The sequence below is a fragment of the Populus euphratica genome, unplaced genomic scaffold, assembly GCF_000495115.2.
Source record: "Populus euphratica unplaced genomic scaffold, PopEup_1.0 scaffold494.1, whole genome shotgun sequence".
NCBI lineage: Eukaryota > Viridiplantae > Streptophyta > Magnoliopsida > Malpighiales > Salicaceae > Populus > Populus euphratica.
Genome location: NW_011500372.1, coordinates 28,697 through 52,456, shown reverse-complemented (window position 1 = coordinate 52,456; position 23,760 = coordinate 28,697). Strand labels below are relative to the sequence as shown.

The 23,760-nt window shown below is 43.3% G+C and overlaps 1 long non-coding RNA gene across 1 annotated transcript; it reads left to right on the top strand.

Annotated features, from left to right (window-relative positions):
* Positions 1-1,377: 1,377 nt before the first annotated feature.
* Positions 1,378-22,254, top strand: LOC105114149 (uncharacterized). Its single transcript, XR_840075.1, has 3 exons — positions 1,378-3,182; positions 9,668-9,669; positions 22,244-22,254. It is a non-coding gene; the product is annotated as an uncharacterized LOC105114149 (long non-coding RNA).
* The last annotated feature ends 1,506 nt before the right edge of the window (positions 22,255-23,760 follow it).

Genomic DNA, 23,760 nt, shown 5'->3' with positions numbered 1-23,760 from the left:
ACTTCAAAATGAAAATAATGAGAATAACCGTGCTAGAACACTTAGAGACCAGATGAATCCCACAAGAACAAGTGCACCATCATGCATAGTTTTTCCTCCCGATGCATCTTGATTAGTACTTAAAAGTGCATTTTTATCATGGTTTTATATCATCATTTTGCACTTGAAGTATTAATAACTCCTTAACTAAAATATATTTTATAATAATGTATCTAATAATATAAGATACCTACAACTTGTGGTAAATGTCTATTTTTAATGCAGGCCTATCACATAAATGAAAGGATTGATTGATGACTTGAAGAACTTAAATTGCAAGGATAAAGAGATGGTCAAACTTAGAGAAGAGATGTCGGTGCAATCCAAACCGGAACACTATTCGGTAATTGGGTCATATCTGGAGCTACAGATCTCAGATTTAGGTCCAATTTATATGGATGGAAAGGTAAGACATAGGCCTACAACTTTCATATGGAGCCCAAGATCTAAAAAGGCCATTATCAAGTCCAAATTGTAGCAACAACAAAGAAGCCCGAATCTGTCTTCCAGCCCGAGCACTGTTCGGTATTTTGGCCATATCTGGAGTTCTAGAAGTCCAAATGAGCTGAATGTTTTACACAAGAAAGCTGAGACAATTGCCTACAACTTTCATGTTTACAACTGGCTCCAATTTTGACGTTATCAATGACGTTTTGGGCAGACAAGAGAAGATAAGGATTGTCACCAAGTCAAAAGTTGGTCACCCACTTATCAATTAGTCATCAAATCAATAGTTCCTAATTTTGGCCTATAAAAGGAGGCATTTGCCATGCATTTAGGCATCTTGGTTTCCAGATCAAGATCATGCTCTTCCTTTCTCTCTTTGTATTTTTTATGCTTTGTTTTCATTAATATTAAGTTTATGCCTTTCATTTCCTTTCCTTTACTTAGTTAACTTTTATGTTCTTATTTTGTTTATCTATTTTGCTTTCTTTCATTATGTCTAGCTAAGTTAATTATGTCAAGGTGAAAAGGTTACACTAATGGTGTAAGAATAAGTATAATGTAAACTTAATATGGACTTTAATGTTTGATACTAACATGTTTTATATTTGTTATCTTGTTCACTCTTTAATACTTTGCTTGTTAAATGACTAATCTTGATTTATGTTGTATAACACTTGGTACAACAAATGCTTGGCACTTTCATAGCCCATAATGTATGGTATAACCGACACCTGAGCTATGAAAGGAACTTGATTTATTGTTAACATAAGTTATAATCATGAATGCTTGACGAGATTTACAAGTATTAGCATTAATTGAATAAGATGACTAATGCCACAGGTCTTCAAGCTATTTTGGGTGGGGGTAGAGTCTGACCAGGTGTAGCGACCAGGTACCCACATTGAAGAAAGATAGTCTAGTCATCAACGTCGAATCAGATGAATGAGATTTGATGATGTCCGATAATAAATAAGAGTTCAATCGGCGCCCTTTCAAGAGCTTTTTCCCTTCATAATGACAATTGAAATCGGGGCAAGTTCACCGGGAAGGCTTCGGGTAAAGGTAAAGTCGGGCAAGGAGTTCGCAAAGAGTCATAGCAGAGCCAGCGCGAAGGATCAAAGGCTGAGTAAGTGACGGGCTTTTCCCTCTCTCTCCCCCCTCCGCGATTTGACTTAAAGCCTTACGATGGGGTCCTTCAAACTATCGGAGATGCCTTGTCATCACATCCACTACTTCGTCCCTTTCTATACCGAGCCGTACCGTAACATACCGTACGGGGGTCACGTCCTCTCTCATTTTTGAAAGGGATGATGGGCAGCTACGTGACTCTTAAAGATGCCCAAACATCCGCGTGATGTAGCTTCTACTCTGATAGCATGCGATGAGCAAACCGGTAAGAGGTACTCGAATCCGACGGCGTGATCAATCCTCTATTTTGAAAGGGTTAGAGCCCGGTGATTAGCTTTAGCTTCTAGATCAGCATCCGGTAAAAGGAGGACGGGCAGTGAGTTTAACAATCCACTCTTTCTATTCGCTCTAGCCAGGCTTTCATCCGCTTCTACTTCAAGGAAAAGCAGTTTTTTCGATACGATCTCCCTGTCTCGCTGCACCGGCATAGAGGGAAACTTCTTCTGCGTTTTGTCTAGGATAACGAAAAACGGCTTTTGATCGGTCCGCGTGGCGGAGTCGCAGCCCTTTGCGCGAGCATTTTAGACTTTCTCGCGCAGCAGGAAATCGAAAGCACGAGCTTCGATCAACCAATGAAGCAAGCTTTTTTGGTAGGGCCCTGGAACAGAAGAAAATGCGATTCCAGAAGTGTGAAATGTTGGCAATGCTTACCAGCCTAAGTGGCAATCTGCTCCGCGTCTCAGATGCACCGCAAACAGCCAAGATTTAATTGACACCGATCGCGAAGCGGTCACTCGTATAATAAATGTAGGATCGCTATAATGAATAGATAAGAGAGAAAGATTACTCATGCCTTCACCACTAGCTATATCTCGATTCAAGTGTAAGTTCGAATCCCGGCAAGACTGGTTACGGGTTTCGAATAGGCGTGATCGATAGGGTGACGGGACTGACGGGAAGGGCTAGCTCGGACTGCCTTTCAAAAGGGCTCAAACAGCGACCTCCCCCTCATGGCAGGAAAGGCTATTAGACAAGGTTTTCACACTTCTCTTGATATATGTCTAGCGAAATGTCTTGAGATCACGAGGCTTAGTCGCGTGTTTGTGCGAAAGTCCGGAAGCTCATGATGCTGCTAAGTTGAAAGTGAGAGAGAGGCTCTTTTGGTAGAATTCGTGGATAAGCCCTAATTTCACTCAGTTTAGCCCTCCATTTCCCTGCCTAAGTCGATCGGGATGAAAGGGTGCCATCGACCATGAGGATAGGCTTTCCAGGCTCATTCATAAGGACAAGGCCGGAGACTCTTTAGAGAGAGAGGTGTGATCCGAGACTGATTAGAATTCATTTTTCTTCTAAGTTGCAGAGATTGTCTCATTTAGTAGAATTAGGTCGATGCTTTGAGCCTTCTTACTCGACCAGAAGTCTTTGATTTGCAGAGCGATATTTATAGCTTTTATTCACGTATGCCGCTAAGGGGGTTTACTTTTTCTCCAAACAATCTAAAAATATAGATCCTGCGGCTAAGATCTTTATTTCTTCTCATGAAAGGCCTGGTTGAAGTTGGTGAGCCCGTCCACTAGCCTCATCTCCATAGTCAAGTCTTTCCTTTTCTTTCTATTCTAATGAAAGGTACGGGTTCGTTAAGGGCCTCTCTTAGACTTCTTTCCTTCCATTTCTTGCTTATTTATATCGTGTTTTGAAATGAAATCCGTCTTTCTTTCAGGTTGTCTTTCTGTTCCTGGAATAATGGTATACAAGAATAGATTGCCTTTTAGGAGTGGAATTGGGTACCTGTCCCAAGGTTTTCCGCGAAAGACCTACCTTAGATCTCGACTGTGATCCCTGCCTCGAGGAGAGGGTGGGGAATGTAGTTACGGGAGTCGGAGTGCGATTAGCCCGTTCGTTAGAGCAAGGAGAGGCGGGTTGGCTCTTGTCTTGAGGTCACGGGTTGCATTGGTAGCCAGAGACAGGTGGTTACGAGTTTCATCCCTTAGTGCTTAGAGAGAGGGTGAAGAATGGAGCCCCAAGGGATGAGAAGCTCGTTGTGACCGATATTTGTCTTTGTTTTGGCTGCCTGTATCGCTAGTTAGAAAGGTCTAGTAAGGTAATGTCTGAATCCTTAGGCACTTAGAGTGATTCGAAACATTCTGAATTTCAACAGGTCGAGAATTAGCTGATTGACGAAGCCTTTTCTTGAATGATTTCACTTCCCTTTCTCGGACTACTTGAAGCGCACTTCCAACTCTCAGCTTTCCTTTGATCCCTTCCCTCACGAATCTTACAAGCTCGGATCTCGGTTTTCCTTTCTCTCGAGCTGCTTCTCCGATCCCTTATCCGTTAAGTAAGATAAGCTCTTTACCCTTCCTTTTCCCGCCCTAGGACATGAACTGCCCGCCCTGCCTTCAAAGGCGAGTTTGAAGATAGAGTAGACCTTTGCTCTATGTAACAAGAAATTGAAGATTCCATATCATCCCTGGAACTCCTCAAAGAAAGCAGGCGAAAAAGGTATGGAGGATAGGAACGAGCTCTATCTTATGGACATGGCATCGTGAGAGCAAACAGCACAGCCGCATCGAGGTCAGCCGGAGCAAAGGAGATTAGATGAGTGATTCTCGTAGCTAAATGCTAAAATCAGGATGGGATAGAAAAAGAAAGAGAAGAAGCTAGTGACGAGTCTTGCTATTGGCGGTTTTTCTTATTAAAATAAAACAGTCCCAATGCCGATTTCTACTTATAAAACGAGTACGAACTCGCGTCGGAGAAGGCCTCCGTCGTCTAAGTCGGGCTGGCATCTCTCTCTCTTTCCTCACTACAGAAAGTTAAAGGTCCATGATCCATGGTATTTGGTCCCCTCAGCCTCAGCTTTGGTCGGAAAAGCTTAGGGGTCCGATCTCTGGAAACTGGTCTAAAACCGTATTTCTTCCAGAGCCTTCACCTGGAACACATTCTTCATCTGTTGATGAACGAAGGCTTTTGGTCTCTCGTATCGTCAGCTCGTAGGTTTCCTGATCTGAAACTCCGCACTTGCCTTGGGCTTTCCTTTCCTTATGGCGAATAGACTTTTCGTAATAATCGACTAAACTAAAGTAGTTGAGCGTCTCAGTACATCCAGTCGATGAGAACCATAATCATTCGAAGTGCCCCGGGCTACCAAAAAAGGGAATCTAGATTAGGGCATGGTCGGCTGAGAGGAAGTTTCATTGCATGCTACTTTCCTCGATGAGGGACCACCTAGATCGGATTATAGAGCAGGGGACTACTCCCAGTTATCGACTTCAAGCAGGGAAAGCTAATTCAGTAGTTGATTTGGGAACGAGTCGAGCATTTGAAACAGGAGAATAAAGGCTTTTGAAAAATATCATCTATCGGTTGCAAGAACAATCTTCGTTGCAGATGAAATATTCAAAAAAAAAAAAGTTCCTTACCTTAAAATAAAAGGATGTAACTTACCAGGGGGTTACTAGCGGTCTTTAGAACCATATCTGTCTGATAATTTTCATGGAGGCATCACTTTCACTTTAGCTGCTAGGGCCATTAACCTTCCCACGTATGTTGCAAATGATTCATTGGGTAACTGACGGTCTACTCGTCAAGTAAAGCCTCCAACAATTCATTCTATAGGGCGAGTGGGCACGACATCGATGTTGTAGCAGAACTGCTTGATGAACTTGTCGGCCAACTCAGCGAATGTTGGCCACTTTCATAGCATAGCTGGTGTGTTACTGGAATAACTGCTGTATTACTTTGTATTGTCTCTTACAACACCTTATCAAGTAGTTGTTCTTTTAAGTTTTCCTTTGTGTTTGTGTTGTGACTTCTTTCTTCTCTAAAAATGGTAGAGCCACAGGTCAGTAGAGCAGGTGTATCGTTTTCATAGCAGGTTCATTGCAGGCATAGCAGTTGTATGGCTTTTCTAGCTGCTTTCTATATAATATCGTATAGGAGGAGGACGTTTTATAGCTATAGAGCAGTTATATGACTTTCATAGCGTTTAGTAGTTGTAGGGATAGGTAGCTACAAGTAGTGCTGGAAGAGAAAACTACCAAAAAGAGAAGCAGTATACGCGACGGTCTAAGCCTTACATAGTTGTCTTTGTCTCCTTGGTACCCCTCCCTCTTATTCTTCCTCTGTAATAGCTGCCTCGTTAGCGAAGAGTCTTCCAAGCCGCATTAAGTTTTAGCAGTTTTTTCGGCTAAGCAACGAGCGTAGTCACCTGCCCGGTAGCAAAGACCAGGGAAAGCACCTAAACGGAAAAAACGTCTGCTTCATAAGATCATAGGTGCTCGCATTCTCATCAATCATCTGTCGAAACATACTATGGATCGGGATAAAACCACTCGACCAGTAGGGTGCCCGCAGTCAGCAAAGGATTTCCCCAGAGGGGCCCAGGAGAAAGAAAGAGTACGTGCACAGACAGACTCGTTAACATACGACATTAGTTCAGTTCAAAGTGGAGTGAGCATCAAATTAAAATCAAAGGAGACCGGACGACGGATGACACCTTCCTTCTCTAGACCGTGTCTCTGATGAAGCAATCCGAACCGACAAGCGAAGCGTCCTTCCTTTCGTGATGACCGGACACCGAGATCCATGTTCTACCTTCCCATGCTGAATCCGCTATCGCCGTCTTTCCCTCACAAGCTGAGATGAAGGAGCTCGTATTCCCATCCTTACTCGTCCATTCAATTCAGCCTTCGCTTAGCTATTCGAATCAATCATTGAATGGGAATGGGTGTGGGAACTACTGGTTGTGCCCTTCCCCCCGTTTCTTTGGCTTCAACGTCAACCGGGGAAAGCTCAAGAGATGAGGAATCTGAGAAAGCTTCTCTTCTGCCTACCAAAGACAGAGGGTCAGGTGCTGTCTGATCTCCTTTGTTATATCTCTTCTTTTTCCTGCTGCTAGTAGGAAACAGCTCTTAGGAATCTTAGTTTGCTTCCTTTCTTCCGTCCCTTGGGACCGCTCTTTGGTACTTCAACTGTTTACCTGATTCTCGTCCCGGAACCTGGGGTCAATCAGCCCAATCCCTGGCGTCTTTTGTTTCGGTATGCCGAAAAGCTAGCAAGTCTTTTTCATTGATCTTCTGCCCGTCTATCTCTTTCTGGTTAAATGCGTCTATCAAGGGCGTGTAAAGCAGCGGTAGATCAACATAGGTGTGAACAAAGCACCATTTTCCATGAATTCGAAAATCTACAATAGCGAGAACATTCTTTTAAAAGAATGTAGCTGCAGTCGTCACTCTATTTCTTAATAAAAATAATTAATACTATTTTTATTAAGAAATAATAGAAGGATTCAGTGCGCCCATTTCCTTGTAGAACTAGACAGAGAGAGATTCTATCTCTAAAGATGTTCCGCAAAATCCCATCTCCGTTAGACCGTTGGAATCGAGGATAGAGCTTGAGCCACCTGCCTGCGATCGAGCTTCACTTCAAGGCAAGGCTACGTAAGCAAGGTTTTACAAAAAGCGGAGGGAAAGATCCTCTTTCTCTCTACCAGATTCATCCGTGTTAGCACCTTGTATGTAATGGAATGCTTCAACCTTGCTAGAACTACCCTTAGATCAGGAGAGAAAAGTACTAATTCAAGAACAACTCGAACAACCTAATAAATCAATGATTCTGTTAAGTATCACAGTTCGGTCTATCTGGCTAACCCAAAATACTAGCTCTATCTCAGAAAGTCAACAGCTAGCTCTAAAAGGGCTATCTCAAGCTCCAGTCCACTCACAATTGATCGGGAAGGCTTGAAATCGAACTTGCCTTGCTTGATTTGCTCCACGCTGAAGGGTTTGAAGAGAGCCTCAAACAAAGAAACTAGAGAAAAGCTGCGAATAAGACTCCCCTATTTGACCGGGAGCCCAACACCTAGGAGCATAAGCAGAAAGGAGTAAAAGGAAGAATTTTTCCATTACTAGATAGTCCAACTGCCCCGGTACTAATATGGTTATCAACCTAGGTCAAACGAAGCCTTCCGCCTATAATATAATGAGGCAGGCAACCACAATTAAACAACATCACCCCGTCTCCCCCGAGCGAAGGAGAGAGAAGAAAAGGCCATGGATTACAGACGTTATCTCATTGACAACACTTTCTATTGAGAACCGTGCTATAGCCGCCTATTCTTGATGGAAGTTTTCAGTCTTCTCTGTAGTCATTCCTGTGCTCTTCCCGAAAAAACACCCGAAAGGAGGCTTTTTTGCATGTTAGCGCCTCCCTCTAGTGCCCATTGATAATAGTCCTAAGCTTGGGAAATCTTCCCACTTCGTTGTCTTTCTCTTTCTTTTAAGCTAGAAAGATGCAGTGCTTCAAAGATGTCTCACAAGAGACCCCTTTATCAACCTAATCAGCTTGCATCTAGGATTCAGACTAGCCCACAATCTCAAAGCCTCCTATCAGAGTCAACCCATGTCACAAACCAATCTAACTTTATGCTTACTTTGTTTAAGTTTAGAAGATCAAAATCTTATTCGTAGTAATAGAGAGAGATTTCTTTCCCGCTTTTCAGATCACTCTGAATCTATCTCATCAAAATGAATTGCACATTGGATTCTCGATGTATTCGTCTCGGTCTAAGGAAAGGGGAAAAAAAGTACTTCCACTCGATGGTTTATGGGGCACTCTCTCCCACCCCCTTGCAGGAAAAAGGATTAAGATACTACGGCTATCTCTTATCTCTGACATTTACCCGGAAAAAGGCCTCCTTAGAAGAGACCAATTCAAAGCAAAGTATGTAGCCATAGAAATTGGAAAGAGCGATTGAGAACAGCTGGCTTGACCCACACGACACTGATTGTCACTTCCTTTCCCTTCTTCAAAGAAAAAGTAAAACGAAATGCGAATAGAACTCACGAAATCTGGAACTAACCTCTTAACCGTTCGTGCTCCATTGCCATTCATTCATGAACTGGTTTGATTGACCGTAATTCCCTACTCCTAGGACAGCCTTAAACCAATCAGTAAATACAATAACAAAAACAAAAAGAAAAAAGATGCAGCGGCTATAGACACTGACTTTACTGTTGATGACGCGCGGGAAAATGCTACTTTTTAGATTGATGCGTAATTGGACAGCTTTCCTTGATCGAAGTCTGTAGCAGCTCAGTAACAAAAGAAGCTTCCTTCCCAGGACAAGCGACAATCGGGACTCTTTTATCCTTCGAAGAGGTAGACGGCTCCCTCTATTTCCAACTCGACCTCAAAAAACCATAACTAACTATTATAGTTAGATCTAGTTATACAATCTCGGATTCTCCTTTCCTAGCCCAAATTGAACATTGACCTCTTTCTAGGCATGACATTCCAGTGAGCTCTTACCATAGTAGTAGTCTATTTTAAATTTCCGGTATTTCTGTTTTTTCTTTCATTGTCGGGAGTAGGCTTTCTTGTCCTCCTTTATTCTAATTCTAAATAGGAATGCCCACGAATTGGCTTCGAGTCTTCGTATTAATGCCGGAATTCCCCTCACTTCCCAAATGAAATAGAACCAAAGTCAAGACAATTTAGCAGGATAATGGGGGGAACCCTATGATAGAATCTTCTAGGTATCTGCCTTTCTGTTAGAGGAGATTTTTGGAGTTTCGCTGTAAATAATCAGCTCTGGTGGTTCTTTCTTGAGCCAGCGGAGATGACACCAAAAGCTCAGTGGCTTTTGGGCTTTCTTCTGTCTCGGACCCTGACCTGTGCTGTGCCATGGAGGGTTTCCCTTTATTGGATTCTTTACCTTTACCTTTTTTAGTGAGTGGAGTTCTTTTAAGTGATTAGAGCAGAGGGAAAATCGAGATCAATCCCTGGATTCTTCCCTGCGAAGGAAAGGAGGGGTTTTTTTGGCATCAATGTCAGCGGATCGATCTGATACAGAGATTTGATTTGAGAGAAACCAAGTCTTTTGGCTTCTTTTGTGCTTAGTGTTACAGTGGTCGAGTCTGGATTTGGTAAAGTTTCTGCCCGAATGGATTTCAGCATATGGAATTAGATCAAATCAGAATTTGTGAAAACGCTATGTTTTCGTACATCCAATTATAAGGAAATATATGATACGCGCAGAGTACTGAAGGAGAAGTTGACGTCCAATTTGCAGCCCGAAGCATGCCATTCCAGTCATATCAGATCTTCTGGCGAAGTCGCAGAATCAGAGCAGAGATTCTCTCCGAACGCCCGATGGCCCTCACGGTAAGGAAGTTTACTACATTCTTCAATCAGCAAAAGAGAGACCCTTGAGCATATTCTTCGTTATTCGTTAGAGTGACCGTTTGCGGATCCAGGAGTTCCAGTATAGTAGGCGAGTACAATGGGAATAAATAAAGTTTTTGGCTTGACTCGGAAACCGCTAGTCAACTCGTAAGCATAGCCAGGGGAGTCTCTTTCCGGAAGAGCAATCATTAATATTCGTGGAAACCCCTTTTAAATTAAAGGGCAAAAGGTAAATCGATTACAATTTCCGGATATCTATGGCATACGTTATTCTCGGATCTCAGAGACAGATGTAGGTATACTTTGACTTTGAAAAGTCTCTGTCGCTGATCAGCTCGACTCACTTGTAGGGATAGGAGCATCAGCTCTATCATACTAGACTATGTCGCATATCCCGGTGTGAGCAAAAAGAGTACCTATCGATTTTCACTTCATTCCTGGGCATACTGGATAACTTCCCGCTTATGAAACTATAGAAAGGGAAGAATCGCTATCAACGGGAAGAAGCGCTACCAGACATCTAAGAGGTGAAAGCGAGTAGAACGCCTTATTCAAATTAAAAGAGAGGGCTTGAGGCAAACAAAGTTTGATTCAAAAAGCAAGTTGTTGGTCTTTGATTCCTGACTGAAGAGATTCCAATCTCAAGAGCTAAAACAATGACCATGATAAAGAAGGAAGGCTAAACCACTCAACAGGGCAAAGGCAGCGTCTTTCTCCTCTATGGAAGTTCTTTGAATGCCTCTTTCTCAAAGGTCTACGCTACGAGAGGTTGAAATCTAAGAGAGAATCTACTAAGCAAACATCTTTCAAAGAAGGAATTGACTACTGAAGTTGCCCTCCTAACAAACTGACCAAAACTCTAGCTATAACAAGTTGCTAAGTAAAGAGAGAGACTAAGCTGAGCTTGATTACCCCTGAAATGAGATCTTCGAAGAACCCGTCAGCGCATGCTGGCCACTATGGTATGGCAACCAGGAAGAATTTTCTTCTTGGTCCTCTTATTCTTAGACTTATTCTTATAAAGAGGAGCATCCCTTGTCTCTGCTCTTTTCAGGAAACTCGAAATATCTATTGAATTTAAAAGGTAGTCTCTTCTCGGCTAAGACGGATTTACTATTGCGACTCAGATTGGGCTAGCTGCCCTATGACTCGACGTTCGACTACTGTCTATTGTGTCTTCCTTGGTTCCAACCCTCTTTCTTTTCCAAGAAAGAAGCAAGCATTTAACAAGAAAGCATCAACCGGATTCATTAAACTTCAAAAGCATTTACCTTTCGACATATTCACTCGAGCTGAAACAATTGATTCCCCCTCGGGAATAGAGTCAGAACTGATAGCCATTTCCCTTTCCCTCGGTCTTTTTCGCCCTGAGCGGGACTCCGAAAGAATTGAAACGCTTTCCTTCACTGCCTTCTAAGCGCTACCTGGGACGTGGGAACCTATCTATTCGTGGATCGTATCTTTCCGGGGTTTCAATCCCACCCCTTGATTGATGGAGTCTGCCTTTCTTCTTCTTTCCGACTTAGTCCTGAAAAGAGGAACGTTGCTAGACTCACTTACTAATAGTTAATAACTGAGCCTTGAGCTTAAGGCTGGCACGTGGTCTTCTTCTCTTTCTTGCTTTCAGCACCTGCCCTGAGCCAGAACTATGAGTGGGGATAACTGAATGCTTTCCCGAGTATCAGCATAACTCACTAATAAGAGGCTATAGTAATGACCATGACACATATAGGAAGAAAAGGAAGTATGCGTGCTAGTAGGATTCCTTTACAAAGTGGAGTATACTTCTTTGAGTCTTCAAGCTTTATCAAATACTCTACCTGGGGAGTTTCTATGTCCCGTTCTAGACTCTGGTTCAATGCTCTCCTAACAAATGGATTCATATAGGGTCCTACTGGCTCTATCTATCACAGGGAATGGAGAGCCTTGTACCTCTCTAAGGGTCTAGTAGAATGTATTGAAATGAGTCTCTGCTGGCTCCTTACTATTGAAGCTCTATCAACCTTTCTTATATCAAGTAAGTAGATGGAAGTCACTTTCTCAGTCATGGCTTCATCCATCCAATCCCTCTGTAGCATTTTCCTTAAAGTACCTTATTAGAATTAGAGCTATTAGTAAGCCCTAGAGTGTTGACAAGTTGTTCAGGTCAATAGACAGAGGCATCTACACCTTTCCAGGAACCTTGAACTAGTGCCTTTCTTTTTGTCTACTCAATTACCTCCATAGAAAGAGTACCATGGTAAAGAAGTCACGGAGATAGAGAAGTCTTATATCCCTCCATAGAGCATCCAAGGAAGCCATGAGCCTTAAATTAAATAAGAAGAGAGTTCCCAGAGAAAGTACCAGCTCTTTCTCTATTCCTAGCCTTTCTTCTACGATGTGTCTACCCTATTTGCTTATTATGAGATTGGGCTGTAGAAGCCTACTCAGTAGCTACTAGGTATGGGGCAAAAGAACTACGGGTATCTCCATATTTTAAATAAGAGCATATGATGTTGCCTCACAAACCACCTATTTCGTCGTCCTGCTGGTCTTAGAAAGAAATTAAGGACTTAGCACATGAAGAGCAAAGGAGTAGCCTCGTCTGGGATCTCACAATCTGCCTACTCTCTTCTCCAAAGCAATTTACTATCCTACCTCTTTAGGTCTTTAAAACTCCTATCTCTCACTCCAACTCGATAGACAGCTCGAAACCATCCAATATGTCCCAGGGTCCAAGAAACCCTTCATTCTCACATTTGGAGCAGTACCCTAGTGGCTTATTCTCAGTGCCTTCACTTATCCATTAGTCTTGTGAATTTTAGCTCAAGAAGTATAGCTAGATAGAAGGAGAAATACGCTATCCAGTCGACTGAATTCCTCTTTCTCAGGAAACTCCAAACTCTCAGAAAGAACTCTAACAAGGAGAAGACTTTTCCAAGTTCCGAGAAGAAAGTCAGTGGACAGATACGTACCCGATAGGGGGAGCCCTACTTCAGAGTCAGGTCCAGAAAGGATTCGAAATCCACTCCTTTCTTAAAATAAAAGCCCTTAACCTTCCCTTCTATCTGTGAGCGAACGACTTGCGGAAAAATCCGAGTTCCTAATGCTCTCAATCTATAAATGTACTAGACTTGAATGAGCACTGACTTCTTCTTCTCGCTTTAGTCAGCCAATCCAATAAAAAGAGTGTATCCGACTTTCTCCCTAAAAAATATGAAATCTAGGGATTGATTCTAGCTTCAAGACTGTAGAAGGACTCAAGGGAGACCATTCTCTGGATCATATAGAAGTCTAAAAAGAAATAAATATAGCTCAGCGAGAATATGGTAAGCAAAGGTCCTAGGAAAGGATAGTACCCCATCCGCAACGATCCGTGAGAATCCATGGGCTAGAGGATGACTGACTTCTTTCTATCTAGATTGTTGGTGAAAGAGGAAAAGAGCAATTCAGTGAATCCGAAAGAAGGTCCCCAGAAGACAAGTATCCTAGGACTTGGTTCTCTTCCGTCTGTTCTAACACAAGAAACGAACTAAAGGAAAGTAGTAGCCTGAGTTTGTTAGAATGCAGAATAGACTCATTTTCGCGTATTAGCGCTTCTGACTGGAGTCTGTGAGGGAGCATCTAGAACTAGAATCGGGTTCACAACAGAAGCCCTGGAAACTTAAAAAAGAGGGGTCCTATGTGAATGAGAGTGTAGCTAGGTCGAGTGAGTTAGGAATGCAGAAAGATCAGCTCTTCCTAGGGCAGAGCCACTAGCGTTTTCACGGGAGAGGTTCATGGCTATGTGGAACTCATAGTTCTAGCTTCTGAGGAAATTGACTAGTCTGATTGTAGACCTTGTTGGAGCTCTTTGATTCTTTCCATTGAGTGATTCTCCCTTCACCTTCTTGTTTAGAAATCTAGCATTCAGCAAGACAAAGACTGAGCTTAGGCACGTCTCGAAGGAGAACAGAAGAAGAGATGCTTTTCATTCTTTATTTTATTATAGCCCTGTCCAAAAGGCTAACTAGAAATTGAATAAAGAAAGAGGAAGGTAGCTAGGAATTAGTGCATTGATACCGAGAAGAAATTCACTCAGCTGTGAATTCTGCCTTCCATGAAAAGCCCGTCTTTTTGGCTTAATTTGATAAGGCGAGAAAGTACTCTCTCTTATTCTTTGACTTTTTCTTATAGAGAAATTACTTGGATCAAACAAAGATTGTGTCGACAATAGAGCGGATACACGCGATTTCCCAACTTGGCAACTATGTGTACTTCTTCTCTCTAGAGAGCGCAGCTGTTAGGTGATTATGGCGTTCCTTACATGATCTATATGTTTCATCAATAAAGAAAGGCTTGGAGATTTGTTTCGTAGAAGCACCTTCTTCCTATCCATGTCTCTATCTTTATTCGCAGAGACGGCCCGCTGTCACAGCTTTTGTCAGCCTCAGCTCGAGCCCTCGCCTGTTCAACGCTAGTAACGTGGTCTTGGAGTACTTTATAAGCCTGCTGAGCCTCATTAATCTTCGTCTGAAGTGCTTCCTGAAACAAGCACGAGGGAACGGTCAGAAGATAACTCGTATCGGGATAGGAGACACACCGTATGAGCTTTTGTAGGAGCAAGCAGACCGAGTTTCTAGGATAGGAGTCCTTATTTATTGACCTTGAAGTTCCGGCATACAAGTAAGCACGAACATGAATAAAAGCAGGCAATGGAATTGTATCACAATCGTAATATGTTGAATAGGCATAATAGAGCCCGACTGCCAGTTAAGTTATTGGAATAGGCCCCCTGTCTTGTTTGTCTTAGCCACCTTATTTTGAAGGAGCAAGCCTGCTTCGGTATTCGGTAGTGGTAGTAACTTCAAAGGAATTGGTAGTATATCTTGAATAGATAAGCATTCATAATGTATGAACTCAACCCATGTTCAAGAGCTTGAAGAATGAAGTGAAAAGCTTGACTTTAGAGTTCGATCGGTTTTCGCCCTTCTCTTTCGCTTACTGGTTCATACCAGATAAGGTAAGAGTTCGGTTCCTATTGAGTCAGTTCTGGGACTAAGAGAAAGGGGATATCGATAAAGATGAGTATGCCTCGAAAGGAAGAAAGAATTTTTTTAATATAGGGAAGCAATTATAGAATATTTAGTTTCTGATTTCTCTTCTGATGCTTTGCTTAATAACCGCTCGTCGAGCAGCTTCTCCTTTTCCTTTTCTTCCACCGGACGATGTAAACTCAGATTATTCATTCATTGTAGCAGCTTGCTTGTTTTGTTCCACGCTGACACAAGGGTTTGAAGAGGGGAGTGCTTGCTTAAAGTTTTTGTCTTTTGCTTACCCTCTTGGAAAATTCATCCTTAAGTCAAGAGTCTGAACTTCGTCAACCGTAACGTAATTGGCTAAGCAAAGGGTCTACTAGCAGGAGAGGATGCATTTACCAACGGGAGTTCTCCTTTCAGTCGAGCTCAATTATATCGACCCTGGCGAAGTGGAGTTTCTTGTAGTTGAATCGAAAAATGTTATTAGGGGTAAAGAGACTCGACGTAAGGAAGAGGGGAGAGTCTAGATGTCTAGCTTGACTGACTGACCGGCCTGGCTCTTTGGCATCTTCTTTCGCAAAGAATACGTAGCTCTCCGCTAAAGCCCTTGACTCGCTTTTAGTTGAATCCTCTATTTGATTAGCAGTTTCATTGCGCTAAGGCTGGTACGCGTAGTAAACAAAGCCTCTACCTACCCCGGAATTAAAATAGCTTTTTTTTTTCTTCTATTCGAAAAGGTCAGAAAAGTTGAGATTGAACCTTGGCGAAACATAGCAACAGGGGGCAAGCCAGGTATCCTAGTAGGCAGGGGATTCAAAACAAAAGAGATAGATCCAGACCAAGAAAAGAAAGTGTAGTCTTGGAATGGGACTAGGTTTAGGTTAGGAATTCTTTTTCCAACTCGTCCCAGAATGGGCGTTATGGCAAAGAACAAGAAGAAAACAATCTGTTACTAGGGACATAGCTATCAGATCTACTACTAGTGCTTTAGCCATAGCCTTCCTTCCTTTACCAAAGCTATCTTCTCTACTTGCTACAATGCCGCTTAGTGATGATGCTGAAGCTTACTAAGCTAATAAGATACGGAAGTTTCTCACCTTTAAAAAAGAGATTCCATAGGACTTAACTTATACGATACGATATGCCCTGGGGTAGGCATCAGAAGGAAGACGTTCTATATGCCTAAGAAGCGAACACTACCTATATATCTAGCTACTTCCAGTTGACTTCCTTAACTCGCCTCTGGGTGCTATAAGGTCTCTTCCTGCCTAGCGTTCACCAGTAGAAAAAGTCAGAGAAGGACTTCACTGCTTGCTACACACTAGAATGCAGAATGGGCTATCCTTTCAAAAAAGTTTGATGCTATAGAAATTCATTTTCTTTGAACGTAGATAAGAGATCTTAAAAGCCAAAGAGATGATAGGAGTAGCTCGCTAAAGCCCTTCGCCCCGGAAAGAAAGTTTCTTTGTGACTCTACCTGGGGAAGCAAGAAAGCATTTCTGCGAAGCTAAGCAGGAAGAAAGGGTTGGGAATAGAATAGTGCCGTAGGGGTGAACACCCAGCAAGCGTAGTCGATAGGCAAGAGCTAGCCTTAAAATGAATATGATTATGCCTATCCTTCTGGGGGAGTCAGAAGATCCGCAGTTAGACGCGGAAGCAGCAGCGATCGGGGAGGCAGGTGGCCGACTAGGTCAGAGTTGTGAAGGTGGTGGCAAACGACGTATTTTCGCCATAGGCGGCTTTGGTCAGAGGCTATTGCCTGAGTGGGAAAGGGTTATAGTGAAGACTTGCACGCCATCTCGTGTAGTGAATACCGTACATCTCATCCAGTCTCAGAAAAAAACTGAACCTGCTATTTGGCTCCAACGGGTGCATGTATCAAGGTAAATTACTATTCTAAGACTGTAGACTCTCTATCTATCTCTTAGTGTCCCTCTTCTTTTCCTCAGCCTGTGGGGAAAAGCCCGAGGTGCACTGATTTTCGCCCTCATTTTATGAGATGGGGTTGGTCAAACTTTCCCTTCCTTGCTTCATCCTTCCCGTAATATTACTTTCTATCCGCTTCTAGCCTAACTAAGGCAATTCAGTTCACTTCTGGAGCGTCGAAAGCACAGTTGAATGTGTCTTTCTTTCTTCGGAATGAATGAGCGTAATAGTAGTCCGGGAAAGAGAGTCTTTTCAAGGCAACTAGTGCTCTTTCTTTGACCCCTAACGCTAGGGCCACTTCCTGGCGTTCGTGCCCCATACTCATGGGTTACTTCATTCACTTCATAGAGGGCAACAAAGGTAGATTTAGAAAAGATAGACTTTCGCTTATATAGGACTTTCGATCATTAATACGAGTAGGAGGAAAGGGCAAGCAAGCAGCAACGGGAGCTCCTTCTAACAGAGTGAATCGTAGCGTTTATATCTGGGATTAAGCTCTGCAGCCAGCCTATGCCTTTCAGGCAGTTGATTGCCCTTCTAGCTATAATAACTCACTTCCTTTCCCTCTACAACCTTGCTGGGATTGCTTGATTGGGTTAGCATTCATAGCTGTTAGCACGAGATGCAGTTCAGTTAAATAGATAACTCCTAGCTCTTAGGATTGAAGCTTATCTTCTCAGAACTCAAACTTTGAAAAGGTTCCTAGTAAACTTAACGTTAAAGAAAGCTTAGCTTATTCTCCCACTCTGGTTTTAACCGATGCATTAGCTTTTCTTTTACAAGATGTCCTGGACGCCCCTTTCTTCAAACTTCAAAAAAGGAGATGCATGTAATTACGGATATCATAGCTTTAGGTGCTCCTACTTTAGACGTACATGGACGATACACTCGATACAGCCAGCGTATAGGGATAGGGAGAGGTAAAAAGGCATAGCATAGCTTTCAGGGAAACTCCTTAACACAGGAGTATTGGAAATGGAAATACAGATCAAATACCTTCTGAGGCGGTGTTCCCTACATACAGTACGGAGGGGAAGCGGGAAGAGAAGAAGGGCTAATTAGAATATGCAACAGCGCTTAGCCCCTCCACTCAACTCAGCCATACAAGCCTTTCTAGTTATCCTATACGTTATGTGCTTAGTTACACGGTTACACGACTTCGACTCTGGGCGTCCCCCTTAACCAACTATCCTTCTTTCCACGGACAGGCAGGTTAAGCTGACTAGCTGCCATCGCTTTCAGATTCAAGGAAATTTTCCAGACCTTTAGGTTCTGATTCGACTGATCGCCCTACTTCTTTAGCTTTAGGAGCTAGACCAGCGAGAGATTCTTTCTATTACAAGAGTTTACTTCGAGAGAAACAGACCGGGCATCCATCCATTCTTCTATGTCTTCTATGTTATAAGCCTCTGGCTCTAGCTACTCTCGATACCTCTTACTTCAGAATAGTCACGCTTCCCAGTCTCTCCTTGCAGCGAGTTAGAAGGTTGTCTAAGCGATTAAGGAGTTTTGTAATCAATATCCGCTATCTTCATCTGGTCTTTCCGGAAGCCTGCCCATCGAGCTGAGGAGAAAGGAAAGAAGAGCTTGTTGTTCCTTCCCGCGTTGGAATGCAACCCTAGTTGAAAGTGATGATGTTGATCTCCTTTTCCGAGAATGAGAATGTTAGGCTAATCTGAATAGGGGGTTGGGAATCCCACCTTTGAAAGAGTTGGTGTCTCGTCCGGGGCATGCTAATAGTTGTGTGGGGATATATTCCTAAGCCAAGCTATACCTGCAAACCAGTTTTTGTCTTGTTCTGAGGGAAAAGACTTCATAATAGGCCAGCCAGGACTAGTGTGATCCTAACCGGTCTTCTTCTTACTTACACTATTTCTTTTACCGGGATTGATGTCCGAGGAAGGATTGGAAGAGTGAGGGTTTAGGCTTTCCAGGAAGAGATGAGACCAAATCCTTCTCACTGGAGAGATGCGAAGAAGGAACTGTTTTCAGGACAAAGACTCGAAGGGCTTGGTTGTGAGGAAGTGAATAAATTAGGGTACGGTCCGACGTAAGCCACAGTTTGATCGACAAGCTCAGTTTACAATGAAAATCAATGCAAGAAGAAGAAGGACGACAACGGAATGGGAGGTTCATCGGAACTGTTATAGTTCGATCGCAAATAGCGTTTAGCTTGAGTGCGCGATCATGACAAGGACTTGAGGTTCTTTTTCCGAAGGAGCTGAGAAAGGAAGCATCATTGGCTAAACCCACGAGCCAGAGACGGAATTCCCAAGTCGAATGGGAACCATTTCTGTACCGGTTCCACCGAATGCTCCTCTTTTCTACTACGGTAAACTTCACTCTAAGCCAATCCAGTTCTCTGACTAAAGGTTCACTGGAACCTACCAAGCCAAGCATTTGCCCGCTTGACGGTCGGAGCGCTCTTTTATGATATGAAGAAGAAGCGCGTATATCTTTTATCTATGCTTGGCTGGTGGAATAGATCATTGCATTTTTTAGATAAAAGCTGGCGATGACTTGTCAACTCAATCGAGATCGATCGCTTTCAAGTGTTTTTTGTTTCCCTCCCGAAAGAAAATTGGAAAGAAGAAAGAAGGCGCAACACTTTCAGTGCCTTTTCGCTAGTAAGATCCATACAAAAACAAGTGCGTCTCACTGTCACGGGAATAGACAGAGAGCGATTGGAAGCCTTATGCTCCGCCCGCGGTGCTAAACTCTAAACTAAAGTTCCGCGAGAATAGAGTTTGTTCTATGGTCCGAAGAACGCTCAGAATCCGGATGAGTTGACTCAGGCACAGATCCATTTTCCCTCTGCCTCGGCGTCACTCCAATAGCCGATGTCATCATTAGGGCAAACGATTTCTCTTTATTGCCTATCTCTCTAGAAAGGAGGAGTAATAGAAGGTTAGGTGTTCATTGGGTATGATATCTAGTGCCGATCCGGGATACTCCGAAGGGCGACTAGGTCAGTCCATTGAGGGAGGCGGAAAAGGCCTTATATTCGCCATCGGGAACTAGATCGGTCTTTGGCTTTTACGGCCACCAATGGGCAGCAGCTGTGTTAAAGAGCCGTGGATGGTACCTTTAATCAACTTGCTCCCCTTGACCTTGGGAGCATGGATTCTTTCTCGTAAAAATCAGCAACAGACCGTTGGCCGCTGCAAGTTATGTCTAAGATGATGACAACCGTGTTCGGAGAGAGGCTTGGCTATTGTTGGGCATTAACCATCAATGGCACTATGTTCGATGTACCCTTTGTAAAGTAAAAAAGGGTCCACTGTATGTTTTATAACAGGCCACAGGCCAACCTCTCGGATATATGTCGTCTTGGGCCAGTATTCGCACTATCTCACCATTTTCTGGTGTGGTTAGCTGCGGACGAGGTATACCTCGAGAGAAAGTGTACAAACTATGCTCTCTTGGGTGATGATATTGTTATCGCCGACAAGAAGGAAGCAGAATGCTATTTTGATATGCTGCTGGGTTAGTTAGGGGTCAAGATTTGGGCAACGGGACCATTGAATTTTCAAAACGCTTTTTCCATAGTTCACTTGATCCTTCCCCTATTTCACTTAAAATGGTAAGGGGACCTACCCAATACAATAGGAACTATGGCAGGGATGAATAAGTACGGAAAACGCTCTTTAAGAGTGAGTCTACGTTTGCGCGGGGCCAGGTACCACACATATGTGGTGAAACCCGACTTGCCTTTTCATCTAAATCATCATAGACACTTTCTAATATTGTTCTGCCCTTCGGGGATCACCCCTCTTCGTAGGAACGATACAAGCATATGTGCGCGTCTCAAGACATGAGGAAAATGAAACAAACCCCTCATAACATTACTTATCACTTGATCAATCACAATCCTAAAAAAATAGGCGCTTTTTCATTCAATAGCTATTCTTCTCTTGAAAACGAAAATTCCACATTTCTGTCTCCAGAAAGTAATAAGTCAAAGGGACATCTTCTTCCTGAATGACGGAAGTTAAAAAACAGAGAGGGAGAGGAACTCCTTTTGTAATCGCCGAAATTGTACGATGAACTCTTTCAGACGTACGACCTATAAACTCAAAATTCTCCAGTCTGGCCAACAAGTGAAAAAAGAAAGAAAGAGAAGAGCTTTCTGTCTGGTAGCAAAGTCCAGTCTGGCCCGGCCCTCTCACGAGAGTCGAAAGCAAGGGTCAATGGACGGATCTTTTAGATAAAGATTTTGATCCGAGGTAGGAAACAAAGATGGGCCAGCCCTCCAAGCAACTTCTTTTGAGAGATAAGCGGAGTAAGGGTCTAAAGACTGTTACCAATAGCAAGGGGCAGTCTTAGTCTTAGAGAAAGAAGTTCCTTAACAACTCACTGGGATCCGCACGGGACCAGATAGGCCGAGGGTTAGAAGGCCGCCGCCTTATCCAAAAAGTTGCCCTTCTGAGGCTAACCCGTCATACCCCTGCGCAAAAGAACTACTTTCTCTTCGGGGAGGAAGGGCTACTATTAGCCTAGAAAGAAAAGAAAGAGGAGATTCGTCCTTTTTCTTAGGCACGGAAAAGTCTTTGTGCTTGTATGAATGAATGCTTATCTCGGGACATCCGGAGCGAAAGCCTTGAGAGTGAGGGCCAGGTCAGCCTTCAATCTTTCCTCGAGAAAGCTATCATTTAAGTGCAAAATCGCGACTTAAGAACCTTCAAAGCGTAAGAACTGAGCTACTTCGTTCCTTTTCATCTTTAATAACGTGTTCAGTTAGAAGAGCAAATCCCCCTCTCCAACCCAAACCCAAGGGGAGCAGAAGATGCTCCCGTTGCTGCTTGCTAGCCCTTTCCTCCTACTCGTATTAATGATCAAAAGTCCTATATAAGCGAAAGTCTATCTTTTCTAAATCTACCTATGTTGAACAACATTAGATAGGGATAGAGAAGAGATTGGTTACAGATGATGAAACTCATGATAGAATAGCCAAGGAAAGTTCAACTACTTCTATCGGCTCTAAGCCTAGTTCTTCCAACCCTAGAATCAAGCACCAGGTAATTCCTGAAAGCAGCAAATCCAGTACCTCGAACAGGAATCAAACTTTTTGACGTTGCAAGCACCACAAGTACTATTCCCCATCCCTAAATAAAGCTCCGCTCGGCTCGGCGATGTTGAAGAAGAATAAAGGTGAGATAGATTTCTCTTTGATCGACCAAGCCATTCAATCAATGCTTTCGTGCGCTTACTCTGCATCCAATGAGTGCAGTTACTACCCAAGTCGGCAGTTTCTCATTCGGTGGTTTGTACCTTTTAAATTATAATCCTAAAACAATGATTATTGAGTTGGAGCCTCCTCCTCTTTCTTCATTTTGCTTTTTCTGACTAGTTTATGTTCCCTCTTTCGCTTCTTCATCTTGGACTGGATTGTCACCGGTTAGGCAGATAGTTGTTAAAAGATGTTAGTAGTAGCTCCCTGCTTGATAGGACCTACTTGGCTTAGGTTGTTGAAGCGATAAGACCAACAGCACTTTGTATTGACTTAATGCTCAAATCAGAATGAGTTCGTTATTTTCCTAATAAAGGAAAGGCAGAGCATACCCAACTTCTATATGTCAATCAAGTTCCTGCATGTGAGCATGGGTGGTAAAGGAAGAAAGCGTGAGCCTGCTAGACTGGTAGTTGTGGTTGACTGGGACAGTCTAGAGGTCATAGATCCAGAGGACGTGGGTGAGGAGATGTTTGCATGCTCCGACTATAGGCCGCTACCTTCCCAACGGTCTCAGTCCTACGATTGACTTAGATAAGTGGTGTTCGAAAAATGCTCGACCAAAGGAATGAATCACAAGGTGAATTTGATGTATGGAAAGTGCCAAACATTGGGAACTACCCGGGGAGGAGTTAGGAATAGGAACAAGGAGAAGCGAAAACCACTTAAATGGAGCTTCGAAAAAACGTCGGGTAAGTCATTGGGCAAAATTCCCGGCGTGAGAGACTTCTGCAAGTCGATCTCCACACAGAGTTGCATATGACCTCTTTTTTAGCTTATCTTAGTCAAAAGAGCGGCATTACTCCGAAATAATAAAAAAATCGAAATGAATATGTCGTCGCCTCCCTTAGTGCTGACCCGACGAGTCCCACCCCCTGGAAGAGTCGGATTTCCCTGGGGACCTGGTACGCTTAAGTTCGCCCGATAAAATAGCAGTTTATAATCAAGCAGTTGATTCGGGCAAGTTAGTTTGACAGCATACCGTAACCGTAGTATGGAAGGTTTTCTTTATTGACCACGCACTCAAGCCACCCCGCTCGAAAGGAAGGAAGCCCGCCCGTACTCCCCAGTCCCGATCCGGTTTGGTCACTGATAATAGGAATCCTACAGCGATAGAAAGAATCCCCATAAAAATACCACTAGATCGAGCACCTTCGTATCCGGTCAAAATCTTGGCTAATTGATCGAAGTGGGTAGCTTCCCGTTCTACTGTCCAAAACACGCCGACCATTCTAAGTTCTGGGGTTGGGTCGGATAGGACCAGACCAAATTGGCTGGATCTTTCTGCATTCCTAACTCACTCGACCTAGCTACACTCTCATTCACATAGGGTCCTTTCCTTATCCCGAGCGAGAGCGATGTCTCTTTCTATTATGGAAAGCCTGTCGAAGACTTCTAGGTAAGGAAAGGGAGGAAAGTGAGTAACTAGGGCTTACTCTGTCAACACAAGCCGTGTAGGTAGCCTCCTCCTCCGGTCTAAGAAAAATTGTAATTCTTTCTACTTCTCGGGGTATAATGATAGACCAAGGGACTTTTGCAGGCCATTTCAGGAGTTCACCTTCCCTTCTCGTTCGATTCCACACCGAATTCACTATCTTCTGAATCATGCCCTTCCTTCTCGTGAGAGGACGTTTCTCGCTCGGCGCCTAAAGTGCACTATGCTCCGCTTCAACAAATGAGAGTTTTCGGTGGAACCGGTGAACCACGCGAGCTGGTTAGATGCGTTGGGCTAGGGTGAATATTGCAGACCAGCGGATCTGGTAGTCGACAATCGTTCTGACTTGATAAAGGTTAGCCTTCCTTCTG